The 23,325-nt window shown below is 38.7% G+C and overlaps 1 protein-coding gene and 1 long non-coding RNA gene across 16 annotated transcripts in view; one reads left to right on the top strand and one right to left on the bottom strand.

Moving 5' to 3' along the window:
- The window catches only part of IQSEC1 (IQ motif and Sec7 domain ArfGEF 1), a 723,214-nt gene that overhangs the window by 208,574 nt on the left and 491,315 nt on the right, over positions 1–23,325 (bottom strand). The window lies entirely within an intron of this gene.
- The window catches only part of LOC144930725 (uncharacterized), a 131,559-nt gene that overhangs the window by 52,425 nt on the left and 55,809 nt on the right, over positions 1–23,325 (top strand). The gene's annotated exons all lie outside the window — the stretch shown is intronic.

Raw genomic sequence — 23,325 nt, 5'->3', positions numbered from 1 at the left:
GTCACTACTTGCCATGATAGAGTCATGGCTTACACTCTGTTCCTAGACGTATGGCCTTACATTTGGTAATATTGAAACATGTATTGTTTGCTTGTGCCAAGTTTACCAAGCAATCCAGATTGCTCTGTATCAATGACCAGTCCTCTTCATTGTTTGCCACCTCTGAATCTTTGTGTCAACTACAAACTTTATTGGTAATGATTTTATGTTTTCTTCTTTTATGTTAAATAGCATAAAATCAAGAACTGATCCCTGTAGAACCCCACTAGAAACAAAGCCACTTGACGATATTTCTCCGCTTTCAATTACATTTTGAGACCTACCAGTTAGCCAATTTTTAATTCATTTTTTGTGTGTCATATTAAATTTGTATCATTCTAGTTTCTTAATCAAAATGTTGTGTAGTATCAAGTGAAACACCCTACAGAAGTCTAAATATATCACATCAGAACTATTACGTTTGTCAACCAAACTTGTAATCAAAAATGATATCAAGTTAGTTTGATAAGATCTATTTTCCATAAACTCATGGTGATTAGCATTAATTATATCACATTCCTTTAGTTCCTTTTAATCAAATCCTGTATCAGCTGTTCAATTATTTTGCCCAGGATGTCAGGGCAAATAGACCTATGATTATAGTAGAACCACAGAGTTACGAATACCAGATTTACGAACTGATTGGTCAACCACACACCTCATTTGGAACTGGAAGTACGCAATCAGGCAATACAGTACAGTACTGTGTTAAATGTAAACTATTAAAAAGATAAAGTGAAAATTTAAAAAAAGATTTGATAAGGTAAGGAAACTGTTTCTGTGTTGGTTTCATTAAATTAAGATAGTTAAAAGCAGCATTTTTCTTCTGCATAGTAAAGTTTCATTCATAGTAAAGCTGTATTAAGTCATGTTCAGTTGTAAACTTTTGAAAGAACAAATATAACAATTTTGTTCAGCGTTAGGGACATTTCAGAATTACAAACAGCTTCCATTCCCAAGGTGTTCATAACTCTGAGGTTCCACTGTACTTGGGTCTTCCTATTTAATAACTGTTCTACTAAAGTGTCACCAATTAAGAATTAATTGACTGAATGTTTAGATGTTGCTTGCTAAGCTGAGCATTTCAGGCAGGTTCCTGGGTAAATGGCACCACCTTCTGTCTTCCTAGAGCCATGGGACTATTGTTACTCTACTGTGTAAAGGAGATTGAATTTCTTCAGTTCTAGGGGAAGTGTTTTGACCTAAAGCTATCTTAGTTACTGGAGATATCTTTTTTGTAAATACTGTAATTTATTTTAATATGCATTTATTTAAAATAATAAAAAGACATGTATCGAAAGCTCTAGGCACCCTAATACATCATTAGTAATAGAATAAAAGATGTTTATTTTTGCTTTTTTTAAATGCAAAGACAATCTTAAAAAGAAATCCAATTTTTTTAGACAAATTTCAGACTACATACACAATCTCATGTTTATCTTTACTCATATGTATAGCCCCTTGGTGTTACTTTTGAGATTTAGAGAATACATTTAATTTCTATATTAAAAATTTTAAATCAATATTTTCAGTCACTGAAATATATGTTATTTTAGGATTCAAACATGGTTCTACAGGCATAAATGCTGAAGTCCTCACCCAAGCAAAATGCTAAAGGAGCTGAGGAAGGACTTGAGGATTTTGGTCTGTTCAGCAAAGCAGTTACACATAAGCTTAACTTTAAACACAAGCAATCTTACTGGCAATCAAGGACACGCATAGGCTTGAGCACTTTGCTGAATTGGAGCTTGGACTTTAGGCCAGAGCTGTGAGAATATGTGATTTTTCAGTTCGCTAGCAATTAAGAAAAATATTTCAGATTGACCTGAAAATTTTTTTCCAAATTCTGGGAGAATCAAAACAGTTAAAAATAAATTCCTTTGGGATTGAACAAAATGTTTTGGTCAACCTGAAGTGAAACAGTTAATTTGTATTTCAAGCACTTTTTAAAAAAATTGCAAATAAAATTTGAGGAAACTTCAAAATGAAAAGTTACTTTGAACCAAAAAAATCAAAATATTTCATTCTGAAAATGTTGAAAACCAAACATTTTGATTTTTTCAGACTGTTTTCTTTTGGGGAATAGGGGTCCTGGCTGAAACAATCTGGTGAATTCAACAAGAATTCACAAAACATTTTGGTGTCACTGAATCTGCATTTTCACCAGAAAAAGAGGTCCAGCTGAAGAATTTCACCCAACTCTACCTTAGGCTCTTCAGCATCTTCCTTATGGGTTTCCAAAGCTGCCCCACTTACATTACATTACATATTAAAGATGGGCTGTGACTAAAACCACAGCCCCCAAAGCTTGTGGAAAGTTCAGATCCAGGTGCCAACTTCTTGGCTTGGGCTCATTTCTAATTACTTCTAAAAGATATTGCTCTATATATAAAGGATGTAAAGCCTTTGTAATCTAAAAGGCTAAATCAGACACCAAACCATGTGTGTGCTGGCATAGCACCCAAGCTCTGCATTTCATTAGCCCTCTCTAAGTGATCAGATTAATTAAACTCTATGCTTTTATCTCCCCTTGAAATGACGAGACTTCATGTTTGAGTTGTGATTTTTGAAACTCTGAAGAGTTTCACACAGTGATAATAGCACCTTTATGCAATGTTATTCTATAGACATCTTTCAGGCCTTCAGACTTGTTTATATTTCTACAATGAATTCCACTTGTGCAGTTATATAGCTTATTAAATGTCTATACTTATGTTTTAAATTACACCTCTGTAAAATATTTTAATGCTTTTGGCTTCTATTGAATGTGTGCCACAGCTTCACATTTCAGAGCAGAGATTTGTAACTTCAAGTCACCAAAATGAAAATTGAATGAGTCCAAATTGTACAGAGTCAGTCTGTGCTTATTTGAGTTCCAGTACAGTGCAGCATAGGGGAAGGATCAGTTCCTGGGAGAGATCAAGTTCTCAATATTTTTGAAGCTACAGGTATGATAAGGGAGCGTTTTCCATTATAGTAGTGAAGATCTTAGGAGATGGGGATTGGCAGAGCCCGTCACAGTTAACTTCCTTTGCTTCTCACAAGAAGTGAGTTCTTCCAAAACATCCTTCGAGGATTGATTCTTGTTCTCTTTCTGTTTTCACCCGTGGGCCAGGAGTCTTGTTCTGAACTTGTGTTAACTCCCCAATGTGTCAGCACATGTTAATTTTGTTTTGATTTGTTCAGGGTTGAATAATACTGGAAAGAACACAGCTATGAGTCACAGTGAAGAATTAGCATCTTCCCCATAAAGGGGCTGGTCAGGCCTTGGGTTTGGGTCAGACCCATCTCGAATTGATATTTTCCTTTTTTTAAGAATATTTGTTTAGAGAAAGAGGGAAGACACCAAGCCAGATCCTGGCCCATGCTAAGTCCCTTTTGTGCTTCTTAGGCAGTGTTAAAAGGGACTTAAAGCTGCCCTAAGGGGACAGCTAGGATTCCCCTCAGGGGCTCTCTAGCAGCAAGCAGGCACTGGAAGGGATATGGCCAGAGTGTGCTCTTCTCTTGCAATGCCCACTGGTGTAATGGTCCCAACAAGACCTTAGAACCCAGCACAATGTAGAGCAATCTGCCTTCCCAGCTGCTCCCAAGGATTAGAAAGGGGGCAGAAAGTCACATACCCCCATGCTACTGTTACATTGGCACATCTGAGGATTCAACCCAGAAACTCTCAAGGCAATATCTACTATACCTAATGTATGCATCTCTTTCAAGGGAATTAGGCAGTTCTTCTGAGCAATTTCACAGCAAAGCTAACCAAAAAAAGTAATCAGCTAGAGTTATTTTATGTTCCCCGATGGATGGGCTGAATCACGGTTTCTAAGCCCCATACATCAGAAGAATGCTCTTGTGTACTGTGACAATTTGGGGAATCTGCCTATGTACAGAATTCTGGTGAATGTTATGAAGTTATGAAATTGTTGTACCAAAGAATGCATCAATGTGGATGTGGAGTCAGCCGTTTTCCATCAGGGCTGTAGTACATCCTCCCAGACCAGGTACAATGGTGGAGTGTAAGGCCTGTAATGATTGCCTGTTCAGGTAGAAGAAACTTGGGACAATGTATTGGCTACAGCCTACGGAAACCAGTTTGACCAAGTTTCTCTGCTGGGGGCTCAGGAAATGGCGAATGGCAAATCCCCAGCATCAGAACAGAGAAATCAAAGTGTTGATGCAAGCCCTTAAAAAACACAGAGGCTGGGTGGGTCTCGAAATACTCAGATACACAGGAAAGTTCATGGAGGAAAGAGAAAGAGAGGGACACGCTTTCATAGCAAGGGGTCCAGTTTAACTGCAGGACCAGGCGTGGTGAAAGAAAGCAAGCTGACTTGGAGCAGAGAGAGAGAAACACACACCAGGACTCTGAAGAGAGGCCATGTGCAGGTGAGGGGGATCCTGGACATCCCAGAGGATGGTCCTATACCCAAAGACCTCTCCAGAGTGGTGAGGAAACTGAGGCAGAGAAGTGCATATAGATGTGTTTATTGTTTTGCCTAGATCTGTGTATCTGTCATGCTATCTAAGTAAAGACTAATGTGTTTTAGAATCCTATGCAAAGCCTAGCCGTGTATCTGGTGGCTTTCATTGTCATGTGCCCCTGAAGGGGAACTATAAACCCAGACTACCCTCATGGCTGGAGTTCTAGAAGAGGGCATCCTTAAGCTATGGGGCATCTCAAGGATCAGCACTAATACCAGGACTAAACAGTTGGATTGCAGGGTCTCACCTCTCAGAAGGGAGAACTACACAGATGCACCCCTAAATGCGCCTAGAAACCCCAACCAGGGACAGCACCTGGACTGTTTAGACTCAAGAGGCTTAAAGCACATGGGTCCAGTTTGGTGGGACCCAAACAAAACAGCCAGTTGAGCATCAAGCTCTAGGGAGCAATAGCAGAACTGCATGTATGACATGTACACAAATACTAGTGCTGATCCTCGAGACTGCCCCACAGGTCGTTACATCAGTTTAATTAAATTTTGTTTGACAAACGTTGAATTTGCTCAACCTAATATAATCATTGTTCAAAATAAAAATAATCATTATGAAAGCTAAGTAAATGTGGAAAATGTAATGGTTGTTATTGGTAACGCATTAAATTAAAATGTTAATCATTTATAGAATCCATAGTGTCTCTCGTTATACTTGACAAAAATTATAGTGTAGCAGAAATGGTCATTTCCAGTGTGTTCTTGAAATGATGGTAATTTTGGTAGCTAAGGAATTTGTTTATGTAATATATAATCATAATAGTTAACATTTAAATACAGTCTCAAAGGGGCTTTATAAGCAATATTTTAAGCCTCAATACCCGTGTGGTAAGTGTAATCCCCATTTTGCAGAAGGGTCAGGCAAACATAAGTTAAGTGACTTACCCAAGGTCATTCTGCAAGTTTGTGGGAGAGCCTGAAAAAATATCTAGATTCTCAGTTCCGTGCCTTGACCACAAGACCCTTTCCTGGGTAAGGAGATATGTGCCTGTGGAGAATTGCCTCCCACTAAACACACTTTGTTAGTGTCATTTGAAGCTAAGCTATTTGCTTCCCAGAAATAGAATCCATAACATGCATGCCATCAAGAGACAGGGGACAACCTAAAACCACATTTATCTAACTTTAAATATATAGGCAGTATTTGGGAAACCTATATATTACACCCAGTCTTTAGGTTTCTTTGTGGTTATTTTAATTCCAGCACTAGCTAAAGAGGAAGATGAAGATCCTCTCCTATGCAGATCAGGAAGTGCCTCCCAATCAGTTAAAGTTTCTTAAAATTGTTCTAATGAAATTCATTCTCAAAGGGTAGGGCTGGATTAAGGAAACATACAACCTGGCTCCCTGCCTGCATGGCTCTGTCCATTAGTCTAACTCTGTGCCAGCAGCAGCAATTTTCTCCCAAGGAACGCAAGCAGGGTAGCAGCCTTTCTTCTCCAGTTGGGAGCAGAAGGGAGGCCCGCAGTACTTACTTCAGCAGTCAGAACATATCTGCTCAGCTGTGTGGGTTGGGCCTGCTTCGCTCTTCTCCAGCCACACACAGTCCTCTGCAGAGTGGTGTTGGCAGAAGCCCTTGTAGCAGTGGGTCTGGGAGTTAACACCCTATTGAGAGGCACGGGGAAGTCCACTATTCTCAGAGCTTCATTTTATGCTACCTGCAGACTCAGACATCCCTCTATTGATTACACACAGAACAAGTTTTCAGGTTTACTTAATTGCATGTGGGCTAAATCTTACTGTATGGGGGGGGTGGGGGGTGGGAGGAAGATAGAGGGAGGGAAGCTTACATTATGATGTCATCACATGACCGCAGAAGCTGGAGCCCCTGGTCTGGACCAATCATGTTTATGCCTTAATCAGCCCTATTCAATGGGTGTAATTGAAAAAAGAAGTTTAAGTGTAGACTATTTCATGTTTGCAGGACCGGCTCTAGGCAACAGCAAACCAAGCACATGCTTGGGGCGGCACAATTCCAGGGGTGGCATTCTGGAAGGTGTTTTTTTTTTTTTTTGGCTTGGCATGGAAAAAAACCTAGAGCCAGCCCTGCATGTTTGCCAACTAATTCCATGGCTTCCTATTCCCAGTTCCCCACTCTCACATGCATGGCTTGTTCCACCATTAAAGTACTCACAAGAAGCATACTGTTAAACTGAGTCCTAGGAATTAGAGGTATTAGAGGATATGCTTGTGTACACAATCCTAATAATGTTTACAGCATACAGTTACCACTTCCATATATAACACTGGACAGAGTAGCCACACTGTGGAACATGTAAGCTATTTAATGTGTCATAGGAACACAAAAATAAACTTTTAAAATGAATCTTTAGCATCTTTTGTTGCTCAAAAATGATGAATCTCTGTTTAAAATTCTTCTATTGTATTTAGTGCAATTTTTAGAAAGTGATTGTTCCTTTCTGAATCATGGAACACAAAATGATAGGATGTATGTCTCTCTCCCTTTCTCCACTCTTTTGTTCTCCAAACTTCTAGCATGGTCTTATTATACAGCTAATCATATGCTAAAACTGCTTTTAATTTAGTCCTAGAAAACAGATTGCTGGATGGGGACCACTGACTGGGAGTAGGGTTTAGCCTTATTAAAAGAAGTGGGTCTACCAGCTGCCCAGTTAGTTTGACAGTCCCCTCTGGTACCACAGCAAGCAATCAGGAAGTTAAACACATGCATGACTGGCTTTTGTTTTTACAGCCAAGTTAAAAAACACAGGAGGCATCATCTGTAAAACAGCCAGCTGATCAAATTCAGAATGCTAGTAATTTGGGAGTGATATTAACTGAGCAAACAAACAGAGATCTCTTCACCTGCTAACAGGGCTGCCCACTGCAAAAATAACTAATTAAGTCACAGCAATATGAAAAATGAATAGAGTTGTGAGAGCTTTTTATATATAAAAAAGGCAGAAACCCTTGACAAATTCACCCAACTAGAAAGAGTTTATTAAAAATGAATGGTGAATTAAAATGGTGTGCCCTGGTGAGAACTCAACATCCTCACTCTGCTTCTTCTCAAGGCTCATGGATCACAGAATTTTGTTTGTTTGTTGACTCATTCTTTCTTCTTAGCCCATGCGTGGGTAAATTGTTGAGAGCTTTTGAACTAAAGGTTGTACACTCCAACAGATGCTTTATGCCAACTTGGGAATCTCTTTGGAACGCCCACTCAGCTCTCATCTTGAATTTAAAATTAAACACATTAAATCTAATTAAAGCAGATGATCACTACAGTGTTTATCGCTTTACCAGGGCATTTGGCTATGGCACTGGTTACGTTAGACTAGACATGGTTGAGTTAACGTACTTATTGCGTAGGCGCAACATTTGTGTGGTTTAAAAAAAAAAATCACATAACTCACACCGGAAGAGTAGTGTTTAAAAATACAGTGAGCCTGACTGTCCACTTTATGCCACTCTTCTGTAGAGGAGAATCAGGACCAGAATGTTCATACCTATATAGCGATGATAGCTGTAGTACTGTTTGTACTTATGTACCACATACCACACTCAGACACCATGGTACACAACAAATACCTACATAGGCAGATTTACCTTTCATATTTGTTTGCGTTTAATAGGACAGACACTTTTGTGCTGTCTTGACTGGATAGTACATTTTTACTTTAACTTTGAATGCCTTCAACTCACTCACTTTGGTATGCTAGTGGCTTTGCAAAAGGTGCATTTTTAAACCGTACACCTATACTGCAGTTTGAGGGGAAAGCTGTATTAATAACATGGTTTTAGTGGCTCAGCTTCTAACTACCTTGAGTAACATGATCTGTTTTTAATTCCTGCAGCTATTCAAAAGTTACTCAGTAATATTACAGGAAATGAGGTTCTTGTGTGTACACTTAACTGTTTAGCTTTGGGATGTCACTGTCGAGTTCAGTTGTGGCGAAAGTGGCATTGCATGACAAACATATTTGTTGCAGTATAATCTCTGCATTGCAATCTCTGACCAATAGAGCCAGCAGTCAAGACATGTTCACGGGGGCTTTTCAGGAGAAGATCAGATAGGGAAGTAGCCACCCTTTTTCTTCCCTTGTAAATGTCAGTTTCCTGGAGTAGGAACTCTTTTGGGTAATGTCACAGTGTGATCAAGACACTACAGGAACTGAATTGAATCATTATCTCTGGGCATCTGTATACGTCCTTTTCTAAGGAGAGCAGTCTAAGAAGGGCACAGTCAGACTGGACGATAATAGAGACAAGGAACTTGGCCAGATGTGAGTATGAAGAGTGTACTCCAGAGGAGAAAGGATACTCTGGGTTACTCCACATTATTAATAAGTCAGACCCTTCTTGGACTTCAGGCATCTGTTCATTTCTTATTGCTTTACTTTAGTTGTGTAGGGTTTGAACTAAAACACACAGATTATTCATAAATCTGTACCTGTACTCCTTAAAATATTTAAAACTGCTGTTAAAACATGAATAATGTTTACAGTAAACACCATCAAACGAGGGAAAGGATAAGGCTAGGGGCTGTAAGGTTGCCTGAAGAGTGGTGATCCAAGGTGAGGGAAATTGTGACCATTATGGAAGGGATGAAGAACCGAGGAAGTTTCCCATTAAGAAAATCTCCACATATTTTTCCACGTGTTAGTGTCAGATACTGGACCTTGTAGGGGTGCTAATTAAGTGGTACTCATATGTTAGGGGTGAAATCCTGAGCCCACTGGAGTTTTGCCATGGCTTCATGGACCCAGAATTTCTCACTAGATATTTCAGTAGTCACCCATCTCAATAACATTCACTTCCCTATCAAAGATAGATTTAGAACATACTATTTTGCTAGGACTAAACAACAGAAAAGATAGCAATAGAGTCTGTCAGAATGAAAGTGATTCCTCAACCCCAAAATTGCAGCAGCACCACAGAACAGATACGATGGACCAATTTTCAAAAGGGTCTCCAGAAAGGTGCAGGTAAATTGTACAGATTAACCTGTTTTGGTGCAAATATACCAATTAGGCATTTGCAAATATGTGTGCTCACATATTGATAGACAGCCCCGGGGAAAATTTGGGCCTGACTGTTTAACTCGTTAAGAAATTACACACACTGTTTGCTAGACAGGCATATCATACAGATAGGATCCCAAATTATAGCAACATTCTGTTTCTAATCTAGTATAGGTTGAAATGCTAAAGTTTTGAGGCTTTGATGAACGTTAACCATTGTTTGGGAATGTCACCAGTTTGATGGAAACTGGTAACAATCTAATTTAAAAAGAAAAGGAGTACTTGTGGCACCTTAGAGACTAACAAATTTATTTGAGCATAAGCTTTTGTGAGCTACAGCTCTCTTCATTGGATGCATGCAGTGGAAAATACAGTGGGGAGATTTTATATACACAGAGAACATGAAACAATGGGTGTTACCATACACACTGTAACGAGAATGGTCAGGTAAGGTGAGCTATTACCAGCAGGAGAGAAAAAAAACCTTTTGTAGTGATAATCAAGGTGGGCCATTTCCAGCAGTTGACAAGAACGTGTGAGGAACAGTGGGGGGGGAGAAGGAGGGAATAAATATGGGGAAATGGCTCACCTTGATCATCATTACAAAAGGTTTTTTTTCTCTCCTGCTGGTAATAGTTCATCTTACCTGATCACTCTCCTTACAGTGTATATGGTAATACCCATTGTTTCACGTTCTCTGTGTATATAAAATCTCCCCGATGTATTTTCCACTGAATGCACCCGATGAAGTTAGCTGTAGCTCACGAAAGCTTATGCTCAAATAAATTTGTTAGTCTCTAAGGTGCCACAAGTCCTCCTTTTCTTTTTGCGGATACAGACTAACACGGCTGCTACTCTGAAACCGATCTAATTTAAAACAATCAAACAGAAATTATAACTAGGCAAAATAGGTTGTTAGGTCCTCCTCACCTTATTTATTTGACTTCAACAGGAGTAAAGGTGGGCGTAAGACAGCAAGATTTGGCCCAGCCGTATTTAAACAGTTCAGCATTGTTTGAGGCAAACCACTGAACCTATCGGTTGTTTGGACTGGTGCTGAAATAATACTGTACAATATTACAAAAACAAACAAGCTCTAGAAACACAAAGACTTTGAGATAGAAGTTTTCATTTCCAAAAGAAAGCTGGTCTCTGAAATATTCAAAATGTAATTAAGAAGCTCACTTTAAGTCAACATACTGCCATCTGCACTACTGTATGTTGCTTAATATCATTCCATCACAATATTAAGTCATAATAAGAAGTGCCTTTTATTTCTATAGCTCTCATTGGCAATAGGCTTTTACAGCCAACCAAGGCTTATTGGTGATGATTACTAAAAATGTCAAATATTTTTGTCAAGATGGACAATATCACAATATACATAAGGACTTTAGATAACCATTCTCTTTTCCCACAGAAAGAGTACAACTGAACTATACCAAAGTGCTTTTTCATCTTACACTTCTTTAACTTCTTTCACTCTATTTCAGAAGTAAGATAATATTCTTTGCTCCTTTGCCTCCACTATTTCCTTTCCATTATTTTCTACCTGAAAAATACTTCTCAATTACAACACATAGATGCTGCTGTGAAACCAAGCACTAGCAGAATCCTTCCTAGCAAAAATCTTGAGGCCCATACATATTTGATTAGGACTATCACAAATTGCCTTAACACTTGAGGGGAAAAAAAATTAGTGGAACATGATGGGGACGCATCTGGTAGATGGGTCATGTATAGATAGTGACCATCTGGGATTTGAACTTTCTTCCTGACCCATAGCTGGACAGTGTTTGTTGTCATAGTTGTTTAATTAGAAAGATCTATGTTTCGAAGAGGATTTGGAAGCACATATAAATGTGTGCCAAAAAACAAGATACTCTAGCTTGAGACCTTTACTATCAGCCATGTGCTTTTCTTTTTTTGAGAGCTAAACAAACAACTTGAGGTATTTATATTAATTTGGATCTATGGCTTGTTTCAATTTAGCTTCTTTCAGCCTTTAACAGCAAATGTTGTGTGATATGTGGGTTCAGAAAATCCTCATCATTAGCAAATTCCCCTGACACTGAACTCATTCAACAGAATAGTCATGACTTTATCAAATTTTTTTTGTATTTTAATGCGAAGAGGAAAATACTAGGTAATTTGTAACTCTGTTAGGAAAATTTTCATTACAGTTGAGATCCAGAAACCACTAGTCAATGTCACATAAAACTGGCATGTCATTTCATCAGAGAAGAGTGACTTTCTCTTGTGAATAGGCTTTACCTTTCAAAATGTTACATTTGATTTTTATTAATATATTCAGACAAACTGTCCATATGGACCATAGATTTCCCCTAGATGAATATGTTTTAAAAGCCCATGGGGAAATGGTAACACAGTAGACTAGTTTGTTGACACATGAGCTCAGAAGACTGAAAATTACCATAGGCAAAAGATAAATTCCAAGGCATTCAAAGATTGTTACACAACACTGAATGCACCCTAGAATTATGCTTTTTTAATAATTTACTTCTCTAAAAGAAAAGCTAGCAACAATGAATGGATAGCTGACATCCAGGGGTACACATTTTCTTTTAAGCTTTGTAGAAGTTGTGATCCCTTTAGCTGAATTCTGATGACTTAACAGAACACTTCCCCCCTCCTTCTCTCAGCAGATTTTGACACACTGAAATCCATCTTTTGTGCTTTTGGGGACAAGAAAAACTAGGAGCTGCTGCTATGGAAATGGGTTAGACTGGTGTCCTGGGTCTTTTTTGTTTACCATCACCCTCTCATCTATCTTGGACATGTACAGTACATTTGCACTCCAAGAACAAAAAGGCACACATTTTTCAATGCCCAAATGGAGAATTAGGCGTACAATTCTGCTTATTAATAACATCATGAGCAATAGAATAGTAATGGTAAAGGCCCCAAGACTGACCCGGCCAAATTTTAATGGAAGAAAAAACTGCCCAGCCTGATGACGGTTTTGAACAGGTACTGAGAGATGGCAAGCCACCATCGAATAGAAAAATGTCTCTTCGAGGGTGACCTGCAAAGGGGAAAAAATGTATTTTCAACCTTTTTCATCCTTGACTATGTATAAAGGATGCCTGAGTTTTTCCTCTTCCTACTTCATTTCTTTTTCCCATTAGGAAATTCAAACTTTACATATCTGTTTCTTTTTGTAATATTCTGTGGACAGCTGGAGAACTAGAAGGATTAGGACATCACAGATAGCAACCAAGTAGAACCCTGTTGCATTTAGATTGTTTACTCTCAGCAACAATTGAATTCAAATTTCTGAGGAACCGGTTGGGAGTAAACCTCTTTACTTAAAGTATTTTGGAAGTTTTTCTAACTAAGGGCTGAGCAAAACAGAAGAACAAAAGCTTGACATTCCTTAATTTTTTAAGGTTAAAAAACAAGCAAAGAGTAACTTTTCAATCCCTTTTAGATAGATAGATCCCTGATAGAGCATGATAGGCACACTGAAAAAGCTAAGTAATTACTCTCCTTAAAGACAACCTGAAGAGGGGGAAAATATTGGGCTTGCATTAGTAATATTTTTTAGTGTGTGCAGTACAGGCACATTCCATCCATTTAAAATCCAAACTTTAAACAAAGCAGATCAAAACCAGATCCTAAAACCTCCAAGACTTCTAGTGAAACTAAGGCAACAATAATTTATAGCATGGTTGAACTCCTGCTAACTATGAAGGGTAGGGTGCAGAAATGACCAATCTTAGATTTTTTGGGGGGGTTTGTTTTTTAATGGATTTTTATATTAATTTTGGACATTTAGGGGATTTCAACTGACCATCTCTCTCCTTTGTTCAGGTAGATTCATATATTATCAGGAGTGGTGGAGCTAACCAGAGCAGTAATAATGGCCACACCCCTGCTGATGATGTATGCTGGTGATGTCCTTTCTTAAAAGGGTGGGTGATTTTAGTAACAATTTTTTGTGGGTTTGCCAGTATGAGTGTATGTTTTGGACATCACAGTTACTGTCAGATGTGAGCATGGGTCATTTTTACTTTGAAGCAGTTGCAAAGTTGTGCAACATGGTAAGTCTAGATTTTAAGGGTTTGCTGAAAAAGCGTGGCCTAGCAAGGTTTGTTTAACAGCGGTTTGTTTCACAGGATTGGAGTAGATGGTAGGCTTTGCCAGCATGAGTTAGACTCCTTTCAGCAGTGTTGGCTCTCCTTATTCCTACAGCGGTTCGGATTATGTTCTTCTTTGTAAGTTAGGCATCAGCTCAAATTCCGTGCAGAGATTGGCTGGATTCAAAAGTAGATCTGAGCTCTAGTGTGACGCTCAGAAGACTGAATGGGGTCACTTGCCTTTGAATAATGGAGGTCCTAGTAAGTACACAGGTTAAGCAGATGGGCTCAAATGTAGGATGGTATGGTTTCAGGGACTGAAAGGGGAAAAAAGGTTATTGACAGCTTGGGATGGTTGCCTTAAGAAATTTTTCTTCTTTAAAGTTGCAAGGTTTTTAAAAAATATTGAGAGTACTTTGTGAAAAATCCCATAGTTTTTCTCTATTCTCAATGACTCCCTGCCATTTAGAGCAGGTCTATGCTACAGCCTAAGTCGATATAACTTACATTGCTCAGGGATGTGCAAAAGCCACCCCGTAAGCGACGCAAGTTTCCCTGAGGTGGAGTATTCTGCTGACTGGAGAGCGCTCTCCCATCGGCATAGGGCGTCTTCACCAGATGTTGCGCTGTACCGTAGATTTGTCCTTAGATGCGTTCATTGCATTAACTTGAATAAACACAAACTGTTGGTGAAATTCTATCATCAGATCTCTATATACACCAGTCTGAAAAGTTACATAACTTAGTATGTCAACAGCCAAAATTCTCAAATGTAGCTTTTTGGGAATCTTTCATTCATGGAAGCAGGCTTCAGTCCAGATCCATATACCCACAGTGTGTCAGATGAAGCTGCAACAAACTGTCTGATTAAAAAAAAATAATAAGAAAGTGTATACTTATCACAATACACAATCCAGTTTAAGTCATCAGAAAATCACTTAACCAGAGACCATTTGAAAATCTCAAGCTGGCCCACCTCTTAGAGGAAATAACTCACACTTCTCTGACGTGAAGCTGATTGGGAATCAGATTCAAACAAGTTCATAAAAATGTATTTGCCAATAGCAGTCTCTCTGCCTGCCTGTGCAAAATGTGGGGTTAGCGGCACAATGGGCCTGCATGCATTTTGTGTGGGTCACTGTTCCAGTCTTACTTGAAAACTCTGACTCTTTTAGTATAATCTGGATGCCTAATATTAAAGGCCAAAGGTGGGGATGTAGGGCTAGAGGGAAACAAAGCTTGCTGGTGTACACAGATGGCAAACTAAGTCGTGTATATTTAGAGCCCTCTGTATAGGAATAATATACTGTCTGTTCTATCCATATGCCTAACACTATATCCTGAAGACACCAAATGTCAGAGCTAGGCCAAGAGGTCAAGGGTTAAAGCTGGTCAAAACATAGGATATTTGGAGAGAAGGGGAATTTTCTCCTGTTGACATTCAAAACAAACAGACACCACCACACTGACAGACTTTTTCCACTCTGCTCTAGTGCAAATGCCTGGAGGCATATCTAGACTTCTGTCCAAGGAACTGGCAGCAGAAATACCCAGCTGATCTTAACTTCAGTGATGGAGCGTAGAGGGAGAGGCAGTTTCACCTCACACCATTTGTGCTTTAACAGATCATTACCAGACCACTGGCAGTCAATGCAGAGCACTGAGCCCAGGCATTATATGCTCATTGTGGCCCACTCCATTTCAATTAATAGGCATAAATCTTCAGACTCTCTTTTACAAACAATGATTCTCTCTGAAAGAGTGCATCTAAATGTGTGATTAACAAACAGAGGGTTGTAGCATTTGGTGAAAATTAGGGAAGGAAACGAGTGACCTACCTGTGGCTGTTTATACGCCATGAGAATGCAGGCTGCCCCACAACCGCGACATGACAAACAGAACATATTATCAAGGTACACATCAGAATTATAAAAACAATCTGCATGTAAATGATGGGTTTAAAGAAAGCTGGATGTCAGTGCTTCATGTCATGGTAGCAATTCCTCCCATGTAATTTACAAATATGTTATTGCTCCCAATGCAAATTGGCCCCATTAGATCATCAAAGTGCCTGCCTAGTGCTATGAAAGAATACTATTCATTACCACGATGTAACAATATAATAGGAACACATTAAAGGCAAAATACCATGCATGCTGCTAAGACTTTTGGAAAAGAAGGTGTGATTAACTTGAGACCATTTTTAATTGATCAGTTTGTGACATTCAAATTTATAGACTTCAGTTCACCTTCATCATAGAAACATTCCATACAAGCATGCCTAGTCAAGCAATCGGTGTTGGCTATTTCAAATTCTGTACAGAATTTTTTAACTAAGCAAACTTGAGGTTCTAAAGTAACTAAGCAGATGTCTATCTTTTGCTTTTAAACAGTTTTTGTGGAACAAACATCCCCAGAACCTCTACTCATTTAATAAACAAAGTAAAATAAATCTCACCCTTAACTTTTTTCCTTTACCCATCTAGTGGTAAAAAACTACACTTCAAATATTTCAATCATTCTTTAACTGTCACGCAGTAAATTATAGCAAGAGAAAATGAATTAATTCCTAACTGAAGACAGATAGCAAGACTCTGCTTACTACACAAATTCTTGCTCTTTTTATTATAGATGCCAAGGAAAATGATTGATATGCAGATATCGTATGGACAGCATAGCAAAAAAAAAAAAAAAAAAAAAAAGTCCTTAAATGCAACTTCATTCCAGCATGCAAAAAACTCAGTAATCAACAAGAGATTAAATTGGGTAGCAAAAAAATCCCCCAAAAAACCCAAAAACAACCCCCCCAATCTATTAAAAAACTAAGATGGTGAATGATAAAAACGTTTTCCAGATATTAGCTGATGTTTTGAAAAAGGTATAATTTAAACATTACAAATGTATAAAAAGAAAATGTTATTGCATATCCCACATTTAATAAAGTACGTTCAGACATTACAGTGTCCATTTATACCAATAAAACTGCCAATAACTGATCAGTACTCACCGATTACTTAAAAGTGATCCAATTCCTCCAGGAAGAATGTGAGATCAAGCTATGAAAGCTCAAAGTTTTATATCCCCTCCCTCCTACCGAGTTTATTCTTTGGTAACTCAGAAAATAATCCCATTTAAACTAAAAAGATTTAAGTTTCACATCCTTACAGTCTCTAATGGCATTTAGTGCAGGAAAGGGGTCCTACACAAGGCACTGAAATGCTGATTCAAATTATAAAGATAAGTACAACAATGATTTATCTTCAGGATTTCTTAAAACACGTTAAAAATAAAAAGTTCAAAAACTAAACGAGTGCATAATTTAATATTAATAGCAAAGGCTGAGAACTGCAGGGACAAGCCAATATCAGTACGAAAGGATAATTTCTAGGTGACTTGAAGAGCTGTCAAGCAATGAAACAAGCAGTGAAAGTAATGTGCTAAACACTAAACTTCTCAGTAGTGCCACATGCTGGATGCCCCAAACCTGTCTCAGGAAACAGAGGAAATAGATCTTTTTGATGTATGCATCACTTTGGGTGAGCACAATAAAACATAAAGTACCCTAAATATAATCTAACTCCCCCATCCCAAAGTAAACAGTTTTACCAGGCCAGTATACTGTGGACCTGCGTCAACAAGCTCTTCTGAAAGCTTCTGTGTAAATAAATAATAAAACAGTTCCTGTTAACTTCTCTAGGCTGCCTGGATCAGCTTTCTGACTTCTAGGGTTTCATTGCATACCATTAGTGTTCAGTTTCATGAAAATACAGCACTTCGGCATAATTTAGGTTAGGACCTAGGGCTGGTCTACACACAAATTTGGATCAAAATAATAAAACATGTCAATTAAAATCAGTGCCATTATTTTGGTGCGAGTGTGTGGAAATTCTTTACTGAGAATAAAAGTAGTTAAAGTTGATTTAGCTAAAGTCAGTTTGCAACTAACTAGCTACATCTACCTGAGCCACTATTGTTCCAGAATAAGAGTGTGTCCAAACACAGACTTGCATCTAAATAACTAAATTAGTTTTAGAAAAGAAATTTAGTTAAATTGTTGCATGTCTGTGGGTAGACTAGTCCCTAGATCCTACGCTGATCTATTACAAATTGTCATTTTCTTGCAAGCTGATGATAAAAAAAATCAACATGAGCAAATTTGAATGGAAGTTTCTTAAATAAAGTAGTGTGCCTTTAAAAAGATGTTTATTGGTGGATTAAATAATTTTCTTTATATGCTGTGAAAATGAATGTCACTGACTTGAGCCAGTGTTAGCAAGCTCTATATTTATTTCCATATACAATGGCACTCACCCCTGACCTGCAAATCTTTAGCTTTGAACTGAGACTCTTAACTGTGTAGAAATATGCCAAGGGTAGTGGTTTTGCAACATGGATGAAAGCTCAGTAGTGATTAGATGGAGATCACTCAATTTATTGGACTGCTCTCCCCTTCATATGTATGTGTAACTTTTGATTCTGATGGGAAATCAAGTCTATCAAGGTGAGAATATGTAATAATGATAATTAGCAACACCACTTTGATTAGAAGATCTTGAAGTGCTTTACAAATATTAATTAATCCTCAGTACCTTTGTTAAGCATATCCATCTCATACAGAGGTAAAATAAGGCACAGAGAGATAAGTAACTTTCACAGTGTGTTAACTGATTTGCTCAAGTTAGAGGCAAAAACAGGAGCCAGGAGTTCTAGTTGCTGTCTCCTGTTCTAACTACTAAATGCTTTTATGGATCTGTGACCACCAAGGCCCTCTGACTTCCACTGTAAAGCTCACCACAGCTGCCCACAATTTATTTGTCACAAGTGAAGGTAGAATTCAGGTCAGCCTGCTCTCAAAACACATAGGTCCCTAGTTGAGTTGAAGACATTAAAGAGTTAAGAGAAGTTAAAGCAGAAGAGCAGAAATGATGTTTCACATGTAGAACAAGTCTACAGCAAAGAGTGCTGCTGTGTGCAGAGATTAGTAAGTACATTAAAATTTCCTCTCTAGTCCTATATAGAGACATTACCAAAAAACAGTATGTTCTACCCAATTAATTTATATTAATATTCTTTATCATACTTAATGCAGGGGCTGTGTCCACTGACATACCTAATATGTAAATTCTAAAGACTATCACCTACTTTATGCTTACCTCACAATATAATTTATTTGTTATTCAGCAGCAATGACTTTTTAAAGATTCCCCAAGTGGTGTGTAGTTATTGGTGCTGTCAGTCTAAAGAGATCCTACAGCCCAAAGGACAGTTTGTGTTAAGATAATTATAGCTGCACTACATTAAACCAGGAGAAGAATGGCTATAAGAAGAGCCATGTGCTGAGCATGAAGTTACAAAGATGTAAATGTTCAGAGCACTTAAAATGACTCAAACATCTTTGCCTTACAGCCTTCCGAATTTGACACATTGCAGACGGGAGTTATAAATTAAAAAACAGCATTAAAACTACAGGCCAGTTAGTGAAATAATAGAAACTGAGACCCATACAAATAATACAGATTCTAAAAGTCTGGTAACCTACATGAAAGACTTGTTTGAACTAGTGATAGTGTACATCCCAATACATTACAATTTTTACGACTACATACTGGTGTTTAAACTGTTAGCCTGAAGATAACTAGTGACACACTTTTAATATAATGTCGGGCAATCTTAATTATAGGCATTGCTACTTGGGCTGCTTATAATAATAGTACTTTGAACAAATACAGCACTCTTCATCTTCAAAATACTCTGTGAACATGAATTAGTCATTCTTCACAACCACCGCGTGAGGTGGTTATTGTTATACCTATTTTCAGATGTGGAAATTAAGACAAACAAATTAAGATTCTGATCATGTAACTCGTACACACTGACTACATGCAAGAGTTAAATACGAGTTAGCAGATTAAGCTCCGTGTAAATTGTGCAGATCCACAGAAAGAACCAGTGTCAGAGTCTGAATTATAACTCAAGAGTTCTTGTCTTTCAGTCCAATGCTTCGACTATGTCTCTGCCTTTGATCTAATATTACACTTTGACAAAGCCTGTATATTTTTCTTCACCATGAAACATTCTATTTTGCATTATTATTGTTTTGGGGCCTCTCCATGCAATATTTAGTAACTACCCCTAAGAAGCGTTCTTTCTTGATGAAATGAAGAAAAGTCAAACTGTTCTTGTGTCACTATTTTGACAAAAATATATGGAATAACTAAAAATAAAGTAAGATGACTGAATCAAGATGGAAAATGTTGGGCTGGGTAGGTAAGGAAGTACCATGACAACTCACATACCGAAAGAACAAATTTTTACTTTTTCCAGATGTGTGGAGCAAGGAAAACAAACTATTGACTATTTTGCTCCACTTGCAAATGGAACTTTAAGATGCAATCTGAAAACTATGTGTTATTTTATTATAAACCCTTCATTTTATTCTCTGTGGGCTGTGGATTTGCTGACTCAAATGGTTCCAGTCTGCTCTTCTAACCACTAACCCCATCCTTGTGAGTAAGCTAGCATATGGCATATTATTAAGAGCACTAGCAATTTAATAGGAAAATCATTTTAGTCCAGTCCTGTTCAGTAAATGCCACTCTGTATTTTCTGTGAAAATACAGTGGTCATAACAACTGGGAGCATAATAAAAATGTTAACTGGATACTAATTAAATATTTGCTTATATTATGCAGTCAAACTGTGGAAAAGTACTCAAAAGACAACACTAACCAAGTTAAATGAATAGTGCTGTGTTCTGCCCTAGCCTCAAAGGTCACATTCATGTTTTGCAAGGTAAGTATACACAATGGAGCCCTCTTACAGCAGGGGAGTTTTTCATCACTACAAGTGGAGATTTGCTATAAGCAGAAAAGCCCTTATTTAGTAAAAGATTATTTCCTATTCAACCCAGGAGTGGCAAGAGGTGCACCCTTCACCTTCTGCACATGCACAGGGTGCTTTGGAAGGCAACTTGTTTATTGGGGAGTGGGAAGTAACTGTAGCAGGACTGGCCTTTTCTCACTCTTTGATGTAAGATGCTGCAATAAGACAAGCAGAGAGATTCCTCTTTGCCCCTCACTCAATAGCAGACTGCAGCAGCTCCCAAAGGTTCATGTACCACCTTCTTGAAAAATTGTTCTATAGTGAGTGGATGGAACGTCAAGATCACATACCACCTATGGTACATGTACAATAGTTTGGGAACCCCTGGACTGTGGCAAACATTTTCCCCCTTCACAGGTAGAACAGAGGCAGGGAAATGTACAATCCTTTTGGTCTGAAGCATTTGAAACTTAGTTAACAGATAACAATTGCTACATCCTAAGGGAATTTGTGCAATGGGATCAAATTTTAATGGCATGAAACTTCACAATGAAAATTCACCTGTGGACTTGAGGGAGGCCCCCTGTGCCATATACCCCCTGTAGTAGCCTTTTGCTGGGGAGCATAGATGGAGCAGTCCCACATGGAGGCCTCTACATTCCTTGTGCATAGAGAGGAAGACTCCACACTGACATAGTCACAGCGGGCAGGATGGGAGCATTGGGGCTGGGCTGTGAAAGGGGATTCTGAATCATCACTGACACAGGACCAATAGCCAGGAACCCCTATAGAAGGGATGTGGAGGAAAAGCAGCATTAGCATCTGCTCTCTGTCGCCTGAAGTACCAATTCTGTTGCTTGCCCATATATTGTGAGGATGAATTTTGTCTGAATTTGTCCCCTCCTGCTGCCCCTTCTGTGGGACAATGAAATGCAACCCAGTTGGCTGGGCTTTTGGTGGGTTTCAAAAATTCAATCCTTTGAATGGAATGAAGCTTCACGTTAAGCAGAGCTTTTATTTACTGAAGCAATTCAGGACTTCCCTTTCACTTCATAGATGGAAGGAGTTTCACTTTTTGGAATTTTGCTAGACAGTAAGTAAGTCTACATTACAATTTGACACCCGTGGCCGGCCTATGCCAGCTGACTTGGGCTCATGGGTCTCAGGCTGTGGGGCTGGTTAACTGCGGTACACAGCTTCCGGCTGGGACTGCAGTTCAAGCTCTGGCACCCTCCCACATCACAGGGTCCTAGAGCCCAGGCTCCAGCCTGTGCCCAGAAGTCTACACTGCAATTAAATGGCCCTACAGCCCGAGTCCTGCGAGTTTGAGTCAGCTGGCACAGGCCAGCCACGGGAGTCTAACTGCTATGTAAAAAGACATACCCTAAGTAGGTTCTGCTGTAGTTGAAAAGAAAGTATGAATTAGGCAGTTCAGTATATTTCTAAGTACCACTGGACTGCTGGTTTTAGTATGGTTTTGTATGACAGTACTGTGCAAAGACTCCAAGCAGGATTGAGCCCCATTATGCTAAGTGCTGTATCACCACACTTCGGTTTGGATTCTGCAAATGCTTATGCAGGTGCTTAACTTTGCTACCATTGATTTCCGTGGGCGTTCTCATGGTAGTAAAGTTAAACACATGCATGAGCATTTGCAAGATAGGAGCTGTAGGCAGACATGATCCCTCCCCTGACACACTCACATGCTAATTAAGGACAGTTGCAACAAGGACCCAATCCAGCTTTCCATTGACTTTAACGAGAGCTGGACAGAACCCTAATTTAGTATGTCAACAGCAATACTTATTTGCCTTCACAGAGAGATATTTATTTTTATGATTTCTCATTTAGAGGTTGTCTACTCGCAAAAGTTGTACTGCTTTAACTGTCCCAGTATACTTAACATGACTTAGCATGAACACACATATGCCATTATAAAGGTGCTTATGCCAGTATAATTTAATCCTGTAGTGGAAGAGGAACAAGGTAAACTGGTGCTATACACATTTATACTGGCATCTGTACTAGGGGCTGTACCAGTTTAGCTATTTCAGTTAAAAACAAAAAATAAAAACCTCACATCCCTAACTGAAATAGTTCTGTTGGTCCAAAAATAGTGTATAGATACCTGGCAGTGTGGCAAGAAGGCTCGGGCATTCTCCCAACTGCAGATGCTCAGGACGATACTAGACACACCCATATGCCAGCATGATACACTGCTTCAAGTGAATCCCGCTGTGCTGAGACATAATATGATTCAACCCTAGGTTAAACTTCCAAGATAGTACCTCGCATTTTCCAAATCTGAACCCATCACATTTCCTGCAGCAGCTGCCCTCTGGGCAGAAGAGAAAAAAAAAAGAGAGAGAGAGGCTGCTACTTGGTGAAGATAAATAAGAGGCAAACAGGATGAGTTAGCGGTACCTTTCAGCTTTCTGAAAATGAGTGTGAGGGCTGATTAAGAAAAATAATACGAAGTACAGAGAGAGAAATTATGAAGGCAGTTAGGATTTTTGAAAGGCAATGTTCTTTTTTCTCTGGACTCCCTGACAGTCACAGGTAGTACCCATTACCTCCAAAGAAAAGAGGTTCTGATTAACTACTAAAACAACCAAAAACCTCACAAATAATGCTCACAGAACTATGCAAAGAGGAACTTTATTTTGCATTGCACTAGCCATGGCAGCCAATGTAAGCTACGGTACATATAAGCATTGCTGAAAGCAACTAATCCAATGTTCAACCTACATATTCTAAACAAAAACAAATGTACTGAAGCAAAGAAATAAAAGTGGCTATTTACTGATGAGCATGACTTGAATGCTGAATATTAAATAAAGAGTAAAAGATCAACCACTACAACCAAAATGCCCACAGAGATCTTTTTTC

The sequence above is a fragment of the Lepidochelys kempii genome, chromosome 7, assembly GCF_965140285.1.
Source record: "Lepidochelys kempii isolate rLepKem1 chromosome 7, rLepKem1.hap1, whole genome shotgun sequence".
Classification (NCBI taxonomy): domain Eukaryota; kingdom Metazoa; phylum Chordata; order Testudines; family Cheloniidae; genus Lepidochelys; species Lepidochelys kempii.
This window is presented reverse-complemented; position numbering and strand designations above follow the sequence as displayed.